Here is a 22,412-nt window from a genome sequence, read left to right on the forward strand (position 1 = left end):
AAATGCTTGGACTCTGTTAATATGGAATAATACTAAATGCTGTACCACTCTCATATTTCCACAGACATTTCAAAATTAATTTGAAATAATAATAAAAAGACATTAAATGGCTAACTTTGTAAGTATTCATTGCATTTATTTTTGTATACATTTATGTTGCACGTGATTTTTATGTGATTAATTGAAAGTAGAACACATTTATGCAGTTTACAGTATTTTAAATGAGTTGTAGTTAAAAGGTGCATTTATCTTGAATGCTTATCAGTTAGATAGTACAGCTCTTAATAAAAGCTGTTTTACAAAGACAAAGGAAAACAAATTCAAATCTGTGATAACATTATCAATATGGTTCCTGAAAAATATTAAATTAAATCAAAAAAATGAAGAAAATATGAAAACATTATAAAATTCACCAGGTCTAGTAAAGCTCAGTATAAAGAAATTAAGAAAATACTTTATGGTACAGCTGTGAATCTTTGCAGAGCAGCACTATAATCCTTACAAGTTAATAACTCACCATGCACCTCTGAGAATGTAATTTTTCCCCTATTAAAGTACATAGAGTATATCTACTTTCAGATGTGCCATCCTCTACTGAGACTGTTTTTAATGGAAAGATAAAGCTGACTGACACACTAGAAACAGACAACTCTGTGATTTCGAGGCCTTGGCTGGAAAGAAACAGCTAGCAGTCAGCATACATCTATGGAAAAATACACAAGGTGTGAGACAGTCAAAGAGATGCTAAAGATCAAACAAACGAGAAGTAAGCAAGTAATTCAGGGAGCTTGAGGACACTAAGCCTCTACTGTACTGTAGACCGACAGCTTGTGAATTACAGCATTTCCCTGAAAATTGCCATAATGACTGGTATCCCGGAGGTGTGCAGAACTTGTTGCTAAGCAACCTAAACAAGCTGCTTACTAAACCATGTTAAAATAGCACAGCACTTTAAATGTGCAAACAGGTTGGAAAAGCATTAGTCAAGGAGGCCACCATGAGACTTGTGTTTGCTGTAAAGCAATTACCACAGATGTGATGAAGGGAGAAAACGCTTGAAAAATTGGTAGAGTGGAAAATTGAAACAAGTATTTGAAAAAAATTATATGAAATATCGAATTTGTCTTTGTCAGAAGACACAAGGAAGACACACTGGAACCAAATGTATCAAAATACTATGCTTTGATAGGAACAAAAATGATCTTTTTGATAAGAATGGTATCCTTTTTATTAAGTGCAAGTCTTATACAACACATTATCTTATATATGAGATGATATATCTTATATATCTTAAAAAATTATGATGGTGGCATCTGAACATATTGAGGTTTGTGCTAGCCACCTCTAAGATCTGGTCTGTTTTGTAACATTTTGGGACCGTTACCATTAATCTTAGCTTTTTCAATGAAACAAGTTCTCCCAAATATTAATCATAATTCAACAGATGTGAAAATGTTAAAATGCTGTAAAAAGCCTGGGGTCCTAGAAACTATAGAAATCGTCAGATAAAAAAGGAGTAAGGAGATTACTGCGTGAGGACCTGAGAGAGCGACAAGGAGTGCATGGAGCTAAGAGCTGAGTGAGGTAGAGAGGAGCAAGGTTATGAAGGGTTTTGAAGGTGAGAAGCAGTATCTTGAATTTATTCCTTGACGGAACCGGTAACCAGTGAAGTAGGGAGAGAACAGGGGAGATGTGAGCAGAACACTTTGTGTGAGTGAAGACTCCGGCTGCGGAGTTCTGAATATACTGTAGCTTCTGTATACATTTTGCAGGAAGGCCAATAAAGAGGGAATTACAGTAATCAATACAAGACATTATGAAACAATGAACCAGAGTTAAGCATCATTAAAGGACAAAAATGGATGGAGTCAAGCAATGTTACAGAGATGATAGAATGAAATTTTGGACAGAGACCTAATGTGTAGCTCAAAATTAAGTGATGAATCAAATGAAACTTAATGCCAACAGCATGATGCCGCTGTAGTAAAGAAGTGTAGAATTCTGGTCCTGAAAGAACAGGTATGTAGAAAATTGTTTCTTCATTTGTTTGCCAGAGCTCTCTTTGTCTAGCAAACACCTGGCTGTGATGTTTAGTGCTTCTAAATGGCGGTCCATAAATTCAACATTTGAGTTATACAGTGTACGTCATCTATGTGTTCTTTCCATGTTATTGTGGCTTGTCCTTTTTAATCCCCAAGCCATTAGAATCTAAATTTAACGTATTTCTGTCTTTTGCATATATTTTCCATGGCAGTGGTTGGCTGTGGGGCTCCTAATCTTCTTAGTTTTTAATATCTATATTACTGTAATTTGTGAGTTTTTTATTTGGCTGATACCTTTATCCATGGTGACTTGCAACATTGTTTTTTTCCCAAACAAAATCCAGTTTTTCCAATTGGAGCACAAGCAGGTGACATGACTTGCTCATGGCCACACAGTGTTAGTAGATTGACTTGGACTCACAACCTCAGGTTTGAGGTCCAAATCCTTAACCACTATGCCACACTGCCTATTAAATGCTATCAGAGGGCATCAGATGGTATCACAATGTTCTAATTCCAGTCAAGACAAAACATGCACCTGCATCCCATTGCTTAATTATTTTTGGTGATCCTAACATTTGAGAACTTGCACATCATCACAAAAGATCAAATGATTTAATAGTAAAGAAATTAAATGTTAAATAAAAGGAAATTTGGCACACATAAAGGAAAATTCTGGTATGCCACGGCCATAAATTCATGTCACACATACCACTGGTTATAATGAGGAAATTACACATAACAATATCAACAAAAGAATTCCACAGAAGATCTCACTGGTCTGATCCTACTCCTGGGTGGATCTTTTCTTATTGATGGTCACTATACTGTAGATCAGGGGTGCCTACACTTTTTCGGCTTGCAAGCTACTTCTAAAATGACCAGGTCGGAATGATCTACTTACATTAAAAATGCTATCTGAGTATACTTTATACATAAAATGTATATTGTCGTACCATGCATAACTGAATAACCCTTATGGCACAATAAAAATTCAATGTATTTATGGTCACTACAGTATTTGGATTTAATAATCGTCATGGAATAGGCTGACTCACATAAATAAGTAGACCCAAATAATGCAGTAAAGGAGGTTTTGAATTCAGTCGAGTGAAAAATGATGGCTGTCCGATTAACTGCGATTTTAGTTCCCTCTCCTTTCTCTTTCTCAGATTGCTTTTCGGAAGGAAGTCAGTTTCGTAGATTTCATGAACAGTTTGAAAATGTCTTTCCACATTTTCCTTCTTTGGAATAGCAATGATAGATTGCCAGATCAGACAAACGCACTTTGATTGTGAGATTGTGAGAAAAAAAATCCTCTTCCAATTCCACATCCAGCCCAGACCCTCCTCAAAAAAATTTTTTTTTAAATCCTTCTTTTGTCGATATAAATTGGAAGGCTAACTAGATCACTTAGATAGCCAGAGTTTTGCTGCAGCTCGCGCGTTTGATCGTGCGTGCGGGATGAACAGTGTGTTAGAAGAAAAGAGATCTCAGACTGGCCGCCATGTATGTCAATCAAGTGGCAAATGCAATAGGGAGGATATATGATAGACTAACGTTTAAAAATTTTTTTTTTTGAATGCAACAAGATCTACCTGCACTACCTGCTGTAGATATTACACCAAAGCCATATTTAATTAAAAAAGTAGTTTTGGCAGGAAAATAAATCAGAACCTGCAGTAACTACTCTCCTTGTTTGGCTCTAACTACAATATTTTCCCAGGATGCTCACATGTTTTCCACTTTTTTTCCACTTTGAGGACTCTACCGTCTATTGCAAACTCAATATCCAGTGTTTCTGGTATATATAAGAAGCTTCTTATTTACTGGCAGTAACTAAGGGGGGTCTCCATGTGACACAATTTGTGAATGTCATTCTCGCATTTAACCCTTGTTGTCTTTTTAATTAAGTAGAAAGTATTAAAATAATTAATGCTGCTCTACAGATATAAAGCATAATGTATTACAATAATGATTTTACTTTTCATAAATTATATATAGTTTTATTACATGAACAGAAGGAAATATGGTTTCAGAAATGTAGAACAAGCAAATTCTGGAGGAATAACTAGAACAAATACAGGACTCTGGTAAAGTCAAAGCAATTAGAAGAGAATTTAACAAGCACATGTCAGCCAAACAACAAACCATGCAGGAACTCTTACTTGACTATCAAATTATTGTTAAAGTCAGATTAAGACTTTCACCACGAAGAGTAAAGAAGTGAGTGAAATCAGTTAGGTAAGATTTGGAGTACAGAAGTAAAACAAGAACCAAAACACAATCTGAAAACTGGTTCAAAAACTATTCACTCATCTTTTGTAACCAATATATTTTTATAGAGTGCAATATTTATCCTGGTTGAATATAGTTTAAAACAGTAACTTGACATAAATAGTTCACCAGTTCTTCATAGTGCTTACTCACACACACACACTCATATGGGTCAAGCAATTAAATATGCAAACCCAGAACAACTGGAGGAAAATAAAAACTCCACACAGATAGTAATTGGTTCTAGAATCAAAAACAAGACCCTGCAAATGTGAAGCAGGAATGATAACTTCTGCAATTGTCATACTGCTCTAACATAAAGCAAAATATAAAATAAAATGATAAAGAAGCTCAATGAGATAATATTAAAAATGGAAGTTGAAACACGTACTTCTGAAAAATCTGAAACTGATAACAGGAGATTTAGTTATTGCTACAGATGTGATATAAACCAATAAAAAAGAAGAATAGGGGTGTGCTATGGCTTCAGAAGCTCTTTATCATGAACTTTGTTAGTAACATACAAGGAAAATGAGACCAGAAAAATAAACCAAAACATGTAACAAAGGTAATATTAGAGTAACTTTAAAATAAAGGTGTAGCCTCGGTCCTTTATGACCATGTGGCCCAGGCATTAAAAAATGCTTCCCACAAGGAATGGAAGCTAAAATAATTATTGCTAAAATATGGTATCATCCAAATTTACTCATCTGGCAAAGACATTTCCTAAAAACTCATTGTAGCAATTTCTACCAAAGATGACTCTATAAAATAATAACTAATGGGAGTGAATTATTACATTTTTTGTTAACAGTTAATTAAAAGGATTTGCCATTTTGATATTGATGATAAGAAATCCATACAAGAATATTAAATGTACATTTGCAACAAATTAAAGAATGAAAAAGTGAACATCAAATCAAGTTAAATCTGGAGATTTTCTTCATCTTTCAGGCTACTCACGTTAGGGGTTGCCACAGCTGATCATCTTCTTCCATATTTTTCTGTCCTCTGTATCCTGTTCTGTTACACCTATCACCTGCATATCCTCTCTCACCACATCCTGACTTTATCTCCCAACTGTCCAACTTGAGCTGACCCTCTAATGTACTCATTTCTAATCCTATCCTCGTCACACCCAATGCAAATCTTAGCATCTTTAACTCTGCTACCTCCAGCTCTGTCTCCTGCTTTCTGGTCAGTGTCACCATCTCTAACCCATATAACATAGCTGGTCTCACTACCGTCCTGTAGACCTTCCCGTTCACTCTTACTGATATCCATCTGTCACAAATCGCTCCTGAAACTCTTCTCCACCCATTCCACTCTGCCTTCCTCTCTTTTTCACCTCTCTTCCACAACCCCCATTACTCTGTACTGTTGATCCCAAGTATTTAAACTCATCCACCTTCACCAACTCTACTCCCTGCATCCTCACCATTCCACTGACCTCCCTCTCATTTACAAACATGTATTCTGTCTTGTTCCTACTGACCTTCATTCCTCTCCTTTCTAGAGCTTTTCTCCACCTCTCCAGGGTCTTCTCAACCTGCTCCCTACTTATTGCTACAGATCACAATGTCATCAGCAAACATCATAGTCCACAGGGACTCCTGTTTAATCTCGTCTGTCAACCTGTCCATCACCATTGCAAATAAGAAAGGGCTCAGAGCCAATCCCTGATGTAATCCCACCTCCACCTTGAATGCATCTGTCACTCCCATCGCAGACCTCACCATGGTCACACTTCCCTTGTACATATCCTGTACAACTCTTACATACTTCTCTGCCACTCCCGACTTCCTCATACAATACCACAACTCCTCTCAAGGCACCCTGTAATATGCTTTCTCCAGGTTCACAAAGACACAATGCAACTCCTTCTGGCCTTCTCTATACTTCTCCATCAACACCCTCAGAGCAAACATCACATCTGTGGTGCTCTTTCTTGGCATGAAACCATACTGCTGCTCATTAATCATCACCTCACTTCTTAACCTACCTTCCACTACTCTTTCCCATAACTTCATGCTGTGGCTCTTCAATTTTATCCCCCTGTAGTTACTACAGCTCTGCACATCCCCCTTATTCTTAAAAATTGGTACCAGTACACTTTTTCTCCATTCCTCAAGTATCCTCTCATTTTCCAAGAGTCCGTTAAACAATCTGGTTAAAAACTCCACTGCCATCTCTCCTAAACACCTCCATGCTTCAACAGGTATATCATCTGGACCAACGGCTTTTCCATTCTTCATACTATTCATAGCTGTCCTTACTTCCTCTTCCTCTAATCCGTTGCACTTCCTGATTCACTATCTCCACATCATCCAAACTCTTCTCTCTCTTGTTCTCTTCATTCATCAGCCTCTCAAAGTACTCTTTCCATCTGCTCAACACACTCTCCTCACTTGTGAGTATGTTTCCATTTTTATCCTTTATCACCTGTGGACTCGGACCCGGACACACACAGACGGACATCATTGTTCACCCAACACACGTTTATTTACAGGATTAATTATATTTACACAGTTCAGTGCACGTCCCAGTGCCTCTTGCACCGTTCCCCCAAAGTCCAGGCCTCACAGTTCTTTGTGCCTTTCTCCTGGCCACCTCCAGTCCTCTCTCTAGCTCCGTCCTCTTCCACCCGATTTCCGCCATCGACTGAAGGGAGGCGGCCCCTTAAATAGGAACCCGGATGGGCTCCAGCTGCTTCCCGGCACTCCTCCATAGACACGCCCCAGTGTGGCGGAAGTGCCGGCTGCGCACCCGGAAGCCGTCCGGGTGTCCCCTGTCGTCTTCCCCAGCACTTCCTGGTGTGGCGGAAGTGCTGGGCTCCAGGGATATTCAGGCACTGGGGCGCCGCCTGGCGGTGGCCACGGGTCCCTACAGGGCTGGGTTTCCAAGCCCTTTACCCGTAGCCCCCAACATAACCAGGGCGGACACTCCCTCGCGGTCTGGAGGAGGTACAAGCCCTCTTCCGGTCTTCCTGGGCATCCCGGAGGCCCTGGCAGCCCTCCTGGGGCTGGACCACACACCCTAACCTGCTGCACATCTTTCCCAGCTCAGTCCCTCTGTCTAGCCAATCGGTACAGGTCCTTTTCTCACTCTTTAGTTTCCAACCTCTCATCCAACTCCTCATACGCCTTTTCTTTAGCCTTCACCACCTCTCTCTTCACCTTGTGCCTTATCTCCTTGTACTCTTGTCTACTTTCTGCATCTCTCTGACTATCCCACTTCTTCTTTGCCATTTCAGTTAAATCTGAAGATATTTAAACTAATTTTAATAAAACTGAACAAAAATAAAATTTTAATTCCAGTAAAATTAATTAAATTAGTAATAATAACATCCTTTCCAGATGTTTAGAAAATATATATTTAAGCATATATTAGTTCTAAACTTATATTTATTTTCCATGCAAACAGCTCAAAGTCTCTTTTAATTCATTACTTAACTGAAATTAGTTGCGAGTATTTCTAAGAATGGTTCATTATGTTTTCATACATTTGCTTTAAATGCAACATTCTTCTTTTGGGATATATTCTCTGGAGAATCATTTTCTTTACTGGGATCTCCATCCGCTGCTTATGCCTACTCTAATGAGTTCAATGCATTTCCCATTTCCATTACTATGATTTTGTGATGTGCAATCTTCCATCTGGCCAACTCTACTTTGAATTAGATTCATTAAACTTGGGGTTTAAAATAAGCCGATAATGAAAAAAGTGATTGTATTGCTTAAAATATATGGGGACTCCTACTAATTTAAAAAATATCATTGTTCCATATCATACTTAAACTAATCTAATTTCTATACTCTCTTAGAATACACAGAAATTGCTAATCTTCGATGCACAATTTCAATTCTCAGTATACTTTCAAAAATTTTTTTTTGGAGTTAGCTCAGTGGTAATACTGTATACTACAGACTACACATATGAAGCCAAGTTTTAAGCCAAAGATTGATCAATGTCTCACTGTTTAGGAAAATGACAAGCATATGGTCATACTGCAACATCAATCTGTGTGTAGTAAGATGCTCGTAACCATCTTCAGTCATTTGAGAATTATGAGGTCAGTGATACCTGCTTACTGCATTGTTTTGTTATGGTCACAGAGTTCTGGTAATTGATCTAACTTAATTCAAATTGTGGGCTATGATGTGCTGGACCCTCTCCTAGGACCATGGACACAGCTCATGGAATTACCCAATTCCCACTCTCAACCCTTCACTCACTCATATCAAGTAAATGCTGTAACCTATCCCACAAATATGCAGGAAAGATAGGAAAACAGGGACACTGACCAGACTGAGATTGAAACTCAACCTCCTGGAGCTGTGAGGCAGCAGCATCTGCCACTGTGCTATCCATATTTCAAGTTTAAATAACTCATATACACAGATTTAGAAATGGAAATGCATGTAAGGGGAAGAGAATACAAAACTAATTTGAGCTGTTGATCAAGATTAAATTTGTCAGCAGCATATGCAAGAACCTTACAATTTGAAGTATTAACATGAAATTTAGTCATGGTCGATGCGAAAATTAGGCATTTGCCTAGGGTGCAGATCATAAGTGGGGGGAAAAACCCAGCTGCACGGATTAGCTACTGAACAGTCGGTTAGCTCACTAATAAGCTTGGCCTAGGGTGCAAAATAACCTAGCACTGGCACTACATTTAGCCCACATTGTCTCACTCAGCGCAGGCTCAGCACCTGAAAATTTATTAGAGAGTAATTGGGTTTTCACAGGGTGGCTGATGTATTATTACAAAACAAATACAACTGATATTATTTTTTATTTATAACAGTAAACAGTATATTGGAGAGTGCATTTGCAACAGACTACAGCAAACACAATTTCATCCTACACAATACAATGCCTCAGGTTAACAATCTACAATCCCAAAGGCAAACAGAGGCTGTACTGATCAAACTAATGTAAACACAAAGTTTAAAGCCAATAACTTTTTAAAGTGCAGGCAAAACTTCACACTGCTTTTGTAAAAGTCCATTAAATTAAATTCCTGTTCTTTTCTCCAATGTCATTCTAAGATGGAAGAAGGAATCAATTGCCAGCACTGCTGGAAAGACAGTTCATGCACTCATTCTGGAAAACATGAATTATGAATACCTAGCAGAAAAGGCCAGGGGCCTCATGTATAAACGGTGCGTACGGAAGAAATGTTGCGTAAGAACTTTGCCATGTTCAAATCAAGATGTATAAAACCTACACTTGGCGTAAAGCTACGCACTTTTCCACGGTACCTCATACCTTGTCGTATGCAAGTTCTCCACTCGGTTTTGCAAACTGGCGGCACCCAGCGTCAAAGCAATGCTACTGTTCCTGTGTGGTTACTCCTTATTTTCCTGACGCGGCTTTATAAATACACTGAAACTAACCACATATTGTTTATTAGTGTAATGCATCTGATTGTAATTAACTTGTAACAATATAATGGTCCAGGGAATAGCCATAGTATACCAAATACCATAACTGCTTTAGCGTTGTTACTCTAACTGCACCTTCTTCTTCTTTCCGCTGCTCCCGTTAGGAGTTGCCACAGCGGATCATCTTTTTCCATATTACTCTCACTGCACCACTCGGAGTATTTATATCACTGTATCTGAGTGTGAATCACAGCAGCAGCTGAATGGAAAGAGAATTATCGGTATACGGCATTAAGCACACGCTGTCTCGGCCACAGCAAAACGTTTCAAAGCCTTACCTGTACGGATCTCGCAGTTCAGAAACAGTTTCATCCCAAGAACTATAAACGCACTCAATCAAGCGCTCCTTGTAGAACTGTTTGTACTTATAAGTACAATCACCCCACTGTAAACTTGCACTACAGTTATAATATTACACAACCTGTGCCACTTTATAAAGTGCGTATTTACATATGATGACGATATCATTTTTAAGGTGAAATGCAGCAAAATATGTTTATTATATTTTACAGATAAAACTTTAACTTCATTTAAATAATCTAAATTCTTCACTGGGACTGGCGTGAAGGATAGAATAATTAAACATGTACTACGAAGATATTTCAATGTTCCTTAAACGTTTTGAAGAATCGGCGCTCCCCAATTCTGATTGCGTATTAGGGGAAAGAAAAGCAAGGACTGCAGTGGTGGCTATGCCAATATATATTGAATATAAAACAGAAAGAGAAAATAACAACACAGCTAAAAACGCAGCGACAAATTTCGGCAAAAGTTAAATGCTTGTGTCATGAGCACGAGGCGGCTATGCAGTGTCCGCAACAGACGTGGCCATCCACCGTGCATAAGCTACCTTACTGACATTGGCGGGCGAAGGAGCCACTGATTCTTCCTCTGCCCAGTGCCACCACAAGCCTAGAGCTGCCCGAGTACTGCTGCAATAAATTATTTCATCGAAGGTCGCATTTAATAACGTGCTTTAACTCCTATCATCATAAAAATGATATCACGTATACATCTCAGTATTTTAGTTATTCAGAGAGCTGTAATATCACAAATGTAATGGATTCTGTGTCCAGTTGGAGGAAGAGAGCCGGTTTAAGAAGCAAGTAGTGATTCACACACATAGAGCACATAGAAGATCAAATACAAAACAAAGCATTTAACGTGCTACTTTAATTACGATGTGATTTGAGAAACTGGTTAATTAAACGATTTTAAGATGAAGTTTATGTGTGGTATAGCGGGTCCACAGCTCATTGTGCAAAAGCCATTCGTTTTAAATAAATGATCGCGGCTTAGCGAGGGGACATTGGGCCATAGTGGGCCGCGGGACGATCCGTAGGGTGGGCGTTTCTCACCTAGTGCACAGGTGAGGAACTGCCCACATTCGTGATTGTCCTGTGGCTAATGCTGCAGCTGCTGTGGCCCTCGTCATTTAAAAAGAAGCGCGAGTCGGTTGTGGAGGGGATGAAAAAAGAACGAGATCAGAGATCAAGAAAGGGAGAAGAGAAAAGAAAGGAAAGGAAAGAGGACGGAGGTTACCGGGAGCAGATGAGGAGGCAGGTCGGTGAGAGAGAGAGAGCCGCGAAGAGTGAGCGGGCGAGAGAGCGAACAAGCGCTCACGGGCAGCTGCGAGGGCCCGGGGTGTTGGGCCTACACCCAGGCGTTGGAGTTAGATGTCGCTCCTGCTTAGCGATCAGGTAGCGGGAGTGACCAAGGGAAGGCGACTGGCCGCAGAGAAGCCACGGAAAGGCAGCGGAAGTCGAGAGACTTGGTGATGGAATCCTCAACGTGGGCGACCTGGCCGTTGTGGAAATCCAAGTCTCTGAGGCTGGGATGAGTGCCGCCTGAAGCCAGGGTTCGGGAGGTCTCCAGTCTCATGAGTGAGAAGTAGAGGGCAGCTGCAGAGAGCGTCTCGCCTGCTGTAAAGCCCAACCGGGAGAAGCAGGTGAGACGCTAGCACAAAAGAAGGCACTGAGCTTGTTGTTGTTGTTTTTAAAAAAAAAACTGCTTCCTAAAGAACATTTTAAAATTTTAAACCTCTCGTTTTAAAGGATTGTTTTTTCTATTGTTTTAACCTCCACCTTTTATTGGATTATTTATTTATTGAATTTGAAACTACTGCACTATTCATGGAACACTGTTTTGTTTTGTTGACTGTTTTAAATAAAAGCACTATTCACTTTTTGCACCACCCCTTGCTCAATTGTTTATTTGCCTCCACTGACTAGCTCACTCGGTTACATTATCGACGGTGTTGGGTTCAAGTGCTTCCAAAAATCAAAGGGAGTGTGGAGCCAGAACCCACATAGTCACATTATGATGTTCTATTTTAATGACAAAATAAACTATGTGATTAAAGTGGAAATGTCGAGATTGAAGTTGACATTTCATGCTTTTTCCCCACTGTGTGCCTTTTTTCTCTGTACCCTAATAAGCTTTCATATGACACTCAGACAGTGGGCTACAACTCGCCTTTTCACGGCGACTGTGATATGTGACTTCTTTTTTATTTCCGGCACTGTGTGATTTTGTGAACGTGAGCTTTCAAGTTTCTCCAACACGCTCTGTCACTCGATCAACTTCATTTTGTTGATTATACCACGGCTTATTTGAACAAATAGTATGTTTTTCCTTTGCCTCCCCTTGGTATTCGCTGAAATTCTTATATTTTCCCCGTGCTTTTCCCATTGTCTTTTCACAGAAGGCTGAGCTTAAGGGTGATTTATATTGATTTGCATATTCAAAGAGACGTAATTCTGGGAGAAGTTGGGGCATTACGTGAAGCGTGTGCACGAGCATAACTTTTCACGCTGATCGGGATTTATGTAGCGGAAGAACGTGAAAGTTGGAGTACGCACAGATTCCTGCATCTGGATTTTTCTGTGTGTTAGCACATTTCGGCTTTTGTGCTTACGCCATGTTATAGTGCGAGTTCTACACACGCCGTTATACATGAGGCCCCAGGTGACTGAATATTTCTGGCTAAAGGCTATGGCACATTACATTACTTTTCCAGCAATCTTCAGTCGGAACCTTCAGTAACATCATCTTAGCGATGGAGACCAGTTGCATTGTCAAACATACCCACCAGCTACTCTGCCACTTGCTCTAACTTGTTTTGTCTTTAGTCATTGGGCTGGCTCTGTGTGCATGAGAGTTGACAACCATTTAGGAGTACAATGTACTGTATACTAATACAGGAACAAGAAATAAGGAGCGTGGGTGCTTTGGACCTCACAAGCCGAAGAAAGTTTCATCTGTCTGATGTCTTGTGATTTACCTACCATGTCAAAATGGAAAAAAGAAAAATGGTCTGAGACTTCATCTGAATCCTTCGTACAGCACTGTCAGGCAGCATGCAATTGGCTGTTAGAAAAAAGGGGCATGATGGAGAGCTGGTTAATCATCCTTGCTTACAGAACATACCAGGTTCATCTGGTTCATATGCTAAATAATGTCCTTGATCCACCAAAGACATGAAGTACATCTAACTCATCTAACTTAACCATTTGACTAATAATAATGCTGTCAACTGGATATTACACAATTACGTTAATGGACTTTTATTATTATGATTATTATGCTAACCAACCTGAATTCTCTCTGTTTAACTGTGGGGTTATCCTAATTTATATTTTTATGTATGAAAATTATGTCATTTGCATTACATCTGTAAACTTGTTGCAGTGCTCTACGTCTGTTCAAAGTGAAATGTGCTATACTAAAATAAAGTGAATTGAATTAATACTTGTTGATCATGGCACTCAAGTGTGGTGATACATTCAAGTAGTCAGACAAGCAAATAAAAATATTCCTAAACCTTTCAATAAATCTGAACTTGAACTTAATAATTTACTACTGTGCAAATTCCAAGTTGTCAATTTTATTTAATGTCAGATGCATTTTTTATTATGCAATGTCAGAAATAATGTTGGATAAGCTTATTTATTCAGCCTCTTGACATTAGTTGAGCAGAGAAACATACAGTGGTGCTTGAAAATTTGTGAACCCTTTAGAATTTTCTATATTTCTGTATAAATATGACCTAAAACATCATCAAATTTTCACTCAAGTCCTAAAAGTAGATAAAGAGAAACCAGTTAAACAAATGAGACAAAATATTATATTTGGTCATTTATTTATTAAGGAAAATGTTCAAATATTACATATTTGTGAGTGGCAAAAGTATGTGAACCTCTGCTTTCAGTATCTGGTGTGACCCCTGTTTGCAGCAATAACTGCAACTAAACGTTTCCGGTAACTTTTGATCATTCCTGCACACCAGGAAATTTTAGCCCATTCCTCCGTACAGAACAGCTTCAACTATGGGATGTTGGTGGGTTTCCTCACATTAACTGCTCGCTTCAGGTCCTTCCACAACATTTCAATTAGATTAAGGTCAGGACTTTGACTTGGCCATTCCAAAACATTAACTTTATTCTTCTTTAACCATTCTTTGGTAGAACGACTTGTGTACTTAGAGTTGTTGTCTTGCTGCATGACCCAGCTTCTCTTGAGATTCAGTTCATGGACAGATGCCCTGACATTTTCCTTTAGAATTCTCTGAAATAATTCAGAATTCATTGTTCCATCAATGAAGGCAAGCCGTTCTGTCCCAGATGCAGCAAAACAGGCCCAAACCATGATACTACCACCACCATGTTTCACAGATGGGATAAGGTTCTTATGCTGGAATGCAGTGTTTTCCTTTCTCCAAACATAACGCTTTCATTTACAGTAATCCCTCCTCGATTGCGGGGGTTGTGTTCCGCAAAGTAGAAACCATATGTTTGTATGGTTATTTTTATATATTTTAAGCCCTTATAAACTCTCACACACTGTTAACATTATTAGAGCCCTCTAGACATGAAATAACACCCTTTAGTCAAAAGTTTAAACTGTGCTCCATGACAAGACAGAGATGACAGTTCTTTCTCACAATTAAAAGAATGCAAACATATTTTCCTCTTCAAAGAATGCGTGTCAGGAGCAGAGAATTTCAGAGAGAGAGAGAGAGAGAGAGCGCGAGATAAAAACAAACAATCAAAAAATCAATACAGTAATCCCTCGCTATATCGCGCTTCGACTTTCGCGGCTTCACTCTATCACGGATTTTAAATGTAAGCATATATAAATATATATTACGGATTTTTTGCTGGTTCGCCGCTTTCTGCAGACAATGGGTCTTTTAATTTATGGTACATGCTTCCTCAGTTTGTTTGCCCAGTTGATTTCATACAAGGGAAGTTATTGACGGATGGCTTAGAAGCTACCCAATCAAAGCATGTATTACTTATTAACTAAAACTCCTCAATGATATAAGATATGCTTCCCGCGCGGTGCTTGAGATTGTATGCTTCTCTCTATCTTTCTCACTCTCTCTGCCTGACGGAGTGGGTGTGAGCAGAGGGGCTGTTTGCACAGAGGACACGGACGCTCCTCTACAAAATGCCGCTTTATCGCGGTGCTTCTGTATACTTAAAAGCACGTATTGATTTTTTGATTGTTTGCTTTTCTTTGCGAGCGCTCTCTCTGACATTCTCTGCTCCTGATGGCGCTCCTTTGAAGATAAGATATGTTTGCATTCTTTTAATTGTGAGAAAGAACTGTCATCTCTGTCTTGTAATGGAGCACAGTTTAAACGTTTGACTAAAGGGTGTTATTTCATGTCTAGAGGGCTCTAATAATGTTAACAGGGTGGGAGAGTTTATAAGGGCTTAAAATATATAAAAATAACCATACAAACATATGGTTTCTACTTCGAGGATTTTCACCTATCGCGGGGGGGTCTGGAACGCAACCCCCGCGATCGAGGAGGGATTACTGTACGTGCTTTTGGGCTTTTAAGTATGCCGAAGCACCACGATAAAGCAGCATTTTTTAGAGGAGCGTCCGTATCCTCTAGGCAAACAGCCTCTGTGCAAACAACCCCTCTGCTCACACCCCCTCCGTCAGGCGCAGAGAATGTCAGAAAGAGTGAGAGAGACAGAGAAAAGCAAACAATCAAGCACCGTGCGGGAAGCATATCGTATATTATTGAGGAGTTTTATTTAATGAGTAATACATGCTCTGATTGGGTAGCTTCTAAGCCATCCGCCAATAGCGTCCCTTGTATGAAATCAACTGGGCAAACAAACTGAGGAAGCATGTACCATAAATTAAAAGACCCATTGTCCACAGAAATCCGCGAACCAGCGAAAATTCTGTGATATATATTTTGATATGCTTACATTCAAAATCCGCGATGGAGTGAATTCGCGAAAGTCGAAGCACGATATAGCGAGGGATCACTATAAACCAAAAAGTTCTATTTTGGTCTCATCCGTCTACAGAACATTCTTCCAATAGCCTTCTGGTTTGTCCATGTGATCTTTAGCAAACTGCAAACGTGCACCAATTTTTTTTTGGAGAGCAGTGGCTTTCTCCTTGCAACCCTGCCATGCACACCATTTTTGTTCAGTGTTCTCCTGATGGTCGACTCATGAACATGAACATTAGCCAATGTGAGAGAGGCCTTCAGTTGCTTAGAAGTTACCCTGGGGTCCTTTGTGACCTCCCCAACTATTACACGCCTTGCTCTTGGAGTGATCTTTGTTGGTCGACCACTCCTGGGGAGGGTAACAATGGTCTTGAATTTCCTCCATTTGTACACAATCTGTCTGACTGTGGATTGGTGGAGTCCAAACTCTTTAGAGATGGTTTTGTAACCTTTTGCAGCCTGATAAGCATCAACAACTCTGTGGTCCTCAGAAATCTCCTTTGTTCGTGCCATGATACAATTCCACAAACGTGTTGTGAAGAGCAGACTTTGATAGATCCCTGTTCTTTAAATAACACAGGGTGCCTACTCACACCTGATTATGTCATCCTGTTGATTGAAAACACCTGACCCTAATTTCACCTTCAAACTAACTGCTAATCCTAGAGGTTCATATACTTTTGCCACTCACAAATATGTAATATTTGATCATTTTCCTCAATAAATAAATGACCAAGTATAATATTTATGCTTCATTTGTTTAACTGGTTTCTCTTTATCTACTTTTAGGACTTGAGTAAAATTCTAGAGAAGGTGGTCATTATGCAGTTTAATGACCACCTCAATAAACATGCTATTCTTGATAAATTTCAGTCAGGCTTCAGAACAAATCACAGCACAGAAACTGCACTCGTTAAAGTAGTAAATGACTTGCGGGTAAATGCAGACAGAGGCCATTTATCTGTTCTCATCCTCCTCAATCTGGGTGCCGCATTTGACACCATTGATCACAATATTCTTAGAAATCGCCTTAGTCAATGGGTGGGCCTCTCTGGCAGTGTCTTAAATTGGTTTGAATCCTACCTGGCAGGGAGAAAATTCTTTGTTAGTTGTGGTAATCACAACTCAAAGACACATGATATTCTATATGGTGTTCCACAAGGCTCTATCCTGGGTCCGCTGCTCTTCTCAATCTATATGCTTCTGTTAGGTCAGATTATCTCAGGTTATAACGTGAGCTACCACAGCTATGCAGATGACACACAGCTGTACTTATCAATAGCACCTGATGACACCAACTCTCTCAATTCACTAACACAATGTCTTACTGGTATTTTTGAATGGATGAATAGTAATTTTCTCAAGCTAAATAAAGAGAAAACTGAAATTTTAGTGATTGGCAATAATGGATTCAATGAGGTTATCAGAAATAAACTTGATGCATTAGGATTAAAAGTTAAGACGGCAGTAAAAAACTTAGGGGTAACTGTTGAAAGTAACCTGAATTTTAAATCGCATATTCATCAGACCACTAGGACAGCATTTTTTCAGTTAACCATAGCAAAAGTTAGACCTCTTATATCATTGAAAGATGCTGAGAAATTAATTCACGCTCTTGTTTTCAGTCGCTTAGATTACTGTAACGCACTCCTCTCAGGACTACCCAAAAAAGACATAAATCATTTGCAACAAGTGCAGATTGCAGCTGGAAAAGAAAATCCAAACACATTTCTCCAGTTTTGATGTCACTACACTGGTTACCTGTGTCTTTCAGAATTGACTTTAAAATTCTGCTTATGGTTTATAGAGCCTTAAATAATCGCGCTCCATCTTATATATCGGAATGTCTGACACCCTATATTCCATACCGTAACCTTAGATCCTCAAATGAGTGTCTCCTTACAATTCCAAAAGCTAAACTTAAAAGAAGTGGTAAGATGGCCTTCTGCTGCTATGCACCTAAAATCTGGAATAGCCTGCCAATAGGAATTCGCCAGGCAAATACAGTGGAGCACTTTAAAACACTGCTTAAAACACATTACTTTAACATGGCCTTTTCATAACTTCACTTTAACTTAATCCTGATACTCTGTATGTTCAATTCATCATAATAACTATTCATGGAGGCTCTAAAATCCGTACTGAACCCTACTCTCTCTTCTGTTTCTTTTTCCGCCTCCACCTACTCAAAGCATCATGATGCTCCAACATTGATGGACTAAAAGCCAGAAGTCTGCATGACCATCATCACCAAATCCTTCCTTGAGAACCCTAAATCCAAAGAGGACTGTTTCATTTATGTTAGGTAGAATGCCCAGAGGGGACTGGGCAGTCTCATGGTCTGGAATTCCTACAGATTTCATTTTTTTCTCCAGCCGTCTGGTGTTTTTTTTTTTTCTGTCCACCATGGCCATCGGACCTTACTCTTATTCTATATTAATTAATGTTGACTTATTTTATTTTCCTACTGTGTCTTTTATCCTTCTATTCTTTATTATGTAAAGCACTTTGAGCCACATTTTTTGTATGAAAATGTGCTATATAAATAAATGTTGTTGTTGTTGAGTGAAAATCTGATGATGTTTTACATCATATTTATGCAGAAAAATAGAAACTTCTAAACGGTTCACAAACTTTCAAGCACCACTGTATTTATTCCTATTTTTACTTTTTTATTTCATTTTCAATTTTTTTCAATCACTTCAACAAGGACTTGAAGGTGGAAAACCTGTCTGAATTTACATCTATTCTTATGGGCCACAAATTTAGTGGTGCTAATTGTCATTTCATTATGTGATAGGAATGGAGGAAACAGAAACACATGATGAAAAATGTCATATTGAGTATAAGCAAACTACAGACAAAGGATATTCCTGCATGAATTTCAGTCAGATGTTCATGAATCTACTGGATTTAAGAGCTTTTAAGTATTTTTGTATTATTTTGAAAGATACACTGAGAAAAAAAATGGAAAAAATATAACATTGCTCCATTGTTCCATTTAATTTCTGAGCACACCTATATAGTACAGGCTGTTCTGGCAAATTTAGGTAAATAAATCTGAGTTAGTGTCAATTTAGCCCTGTGTCAAGATGTACTTTGTACTCATTTTGTCTATCTATTTATTCCATTACAGGCTCATTGTATCCCAGTATTATACTGAAGAAATGTGTATGTTTTATATATAGTGTTGTCACTTTGTTAGGTAAACTTAATTAATAGTGATTTGCTAAATTTCAGAACATGTTGAAGTTGTTGCATCAGTGGGGTAATCATCACAACCTTACATTTCTGACATAAAGCAGGATGGAGCCATAAGCTTTTAAGCTTATTATGAAATACAGCAGGAACAGAGATTCGTCATAGCAAGCAATATTTTTTCAGTCTTTGCTCAGTGCTTACATTCCTTAGCAAACTGCAAATGCACTTTCTTACTTTATACCTAACTGAAGGAGCACTCTTTTGGGTTACTTGGGACAACATTTCATTTGTGGCAATGTGCAATGAGTTGTGCATTTTAATATGGCTCCACCATTTCGTGGCACCCAGCTTTCAGTTAAGCAACTGTAGCTTGCTGTTTTGCCTGCTTAATCAACTGCATGTTTCTGAATAAAGAACCATTGTAGCCTACATGTTTTATGGGTGATGGCTCATTTTTCACACACCAGTCACAATGTCACCCATGAAGACCCCAGCAACCCTAATACAAACATGCCTGTCACTAGCACAGCATATTCAAAGTTGCTTTAATTGTGAAATAAATACAAAGACAGAAATGATTGTAGTGCCAATTTGATTTTACAATAGCACCATCAGCACATATGATGTTGCATAGATTTGAAAGTCATTTGTATGACAAGGCAGGTGTGCAGTACCTAAGTGCTTGTGTAAGTATTAATATCTCATCAAAACTGCAGGGTTTCATACAGTTCTCATGATGCCTTCTGTATTCTGTGTAATCCTCCCCACATGTGTTACTCCATGCTAGGCGTGTTCCTACTCAGCCTGCTGCTCTGCCTTTGATCGTAACACTCTTCACAAGTCATTTCACCATTAGTGTTCTGACAGTTGGGTTACTCAGATTCTGTTCTTTTACATTTCCCTGTGCCATTTTTAATGGGAGAATTGCACTTCTTATCTTTTAAAACGTATATCTCTCAATCTGTTTGACTTAATCCATCATTCGCCTTTATCCACATTTACAATAAAACGTTTCTGTCATTCAGTCTCCCAATGGCAATGTCTTAATCTCTTTTCTTTACTCTGTGGGTTATGATTGATAATCAGTGCTGTGACCTGCAGCTCAGCAGCAAATTTAATGCTGCTTTGACTTCATCCCTCAGAAACCTCTAGCTACTAGACATGTTATCCAATAATTTCATTTAATTCACATCCATTCTGTCTTTGTTTGAAAAGCTCTTTTAAAAACAGATCATTGGCTCCGTAATGGATTTAATTTTTTTCACATCTTTAAATGTTCAATCCATCAATGCAATTTAACCTATCACTTTCAGCTTTTGCAGATAATTAGAGACATGTAAGGCTTCTAAAGGAATTAAAATAATTTGGCTAATTTCTTGAAGTTGATTTTTATTCCAGTTGTTATTTTTTCAATGAACTGAACCTCATGGTACGTTGCTATAAATTCATTTTTGATGTCTTCATGAAGGAAAGCTCACTATAATACTACACAAGGAAATAAACTGCAGTTTAATTTAGGAATGTGTTAATTGGTACAAAGTAAACTACCTATTTGTACGTGTGGCACAATGAGAAGTAAGATGAATGACCTTTTATCTGCTGCAATTATTAATTGATACCATTTTTTTCTGCATTTCATAAATAAACAGTTTTATTTAAGAACAATTATCCAAATTAGAGCATTATGTCCAGTCTAAATCTAAATATGTTGTACGTAAATAAATCCAAGTATTTTGTTTTTTCTTTTTAATGCCAAGAAAATTATTTTTATGTCTTTAATACCATTCATATAGACATGGTCAGGATTGTCCTTAGTATCTGCTGTTCCTGCATCCACCTGGGACTTTAATAATATCACCAAAAAACAGACACACAAGTGACCTAACTGACTGGGTAAAAATGATTTGCAGTATAGGTTACTTACATGGTCTACAGGAACCTATGAGGATGGGTTTCAGACCTACATGTGACCCATGCTAGATATTAAAGACAAACTTTGTTTCAAAATATGTAATACTTTAAACCCCAAGAAACTATTATTACTATTACTAGCGTAAAGCAAAATTAATTCTAGTGATGCACACTATTAGCTAACTATGGGAATGGTAATCACATTAAAAACTTAAGGTGCACTCGAATGTGTTTCATGAGCTTGGCTGCTGTTATCTCTCTAGATGTGTTCAAGATATGCTAATATTTTAATAATTAAATATTTTTGGGTGCAAGGCATTTTTTTATATGCCTCTCAAGTTGCTCCATGTGGTTGTTTTCGCGAGCTGGCTCTGCAATGGACTGGAACCTTGTCCAAGGCTGAACCCTGTCTATCACTCATTGTTGCAAATTTAGGCTCCATCCCACGTGGGAAATTGCCTGTGATAATCAGGAGGAGTTCTTTTAGTGCTTCAGGGTTGGCTAAAAACTAACATATCATTCTAGTACTATGGAAGATGCAATAAATTCATTATGGAGAATGCTATCATCTTAGGATAATTCTATCATAAGCAGACAAATAACATCATACATACGTGTACATTCTGCAAACAAAAGTTATTGCACATTATACTTCTGAGCAGTAGCTATATTTCTTGATAAATATTCTATGCACTTAAGACACTGTGTGTGAAAAACTGCTGCAACTTCACTCCAATCCATATCTTCTGACTGCTGCATCCCTTTAAATAGTGTGCAGCGATCAAGACCACTTACCGCCAACCCCTGCAGACTCTTCTCGGCAGCACTGTCTCCATCTCATCCCCTTAACTGGTTTGTTTATTTAGCAACAGTAAGGAGTGATACTGTACCCATAGAATATAACAAGACTAATGAGTTAAATTTCCTGTTTTAAAGACCACAGTAAACAACAAAACAACAAGTACGAACTGGAATCGAGAGGCAGCTACCCTCACACTGTTCAACCTGAACCATGTCAGTATCATAGTATTGGCAATTTCCATCTTATATTTTCATTATAATGAACAGAAAAAAAGAGATGGCCTTTGTGCTAAAACCTGCAGCATTAAAAATTCTGAATTGTGTGATGAGACATGTTTTCACTTTAAAACCTCATCCAAAATGTAATTGAGATGACACCTTTAACAGAATGTATTAAAGTAAAAGACATCATAACACTATCTATTTGTCCCTTCTCATTCAAAAATCACATTTTTCTTGCCCACTGCA

General features: G+C 38.5%; 2 protein-coding genes across 2 annotated transcripts in view; one reads left to right on the forward strand and one right to left on the reverse strand.

The window, feature by feature from the left end:
• The window catches only part of fam131bb (family with sequence similarity 131 member Bb), a 97,348-nt gene that overhangs the window by 59,697 nt on the left and 15,239 nt on the right, over positions 1–22,412 (forward strand). The window lies entirely within an intron of this gene.
• The window catches only part of LOC120535717, a 108,287-nt gene that overhangs the window by 10,587 nt on the left and 75,288 nt on the right, over positions 1–22,412 (reverse strand). The window lies entirely within an intron of this gene.

This window comes from Polypterus senegalus, chromosome 9 (assembly GCF_016835505.1).
Source record: "Polypterus senegalus isolate Bchr_013 chromosome 9, ASM1683550v1, whole genome shotgun sequence".
NCBI classification, from domain to species: Eukaryota; Metazoa; Chordata; class Cladistia; order Polypteriformes; family Polypteridae; genus Polypterus; species Polypterus senegalus.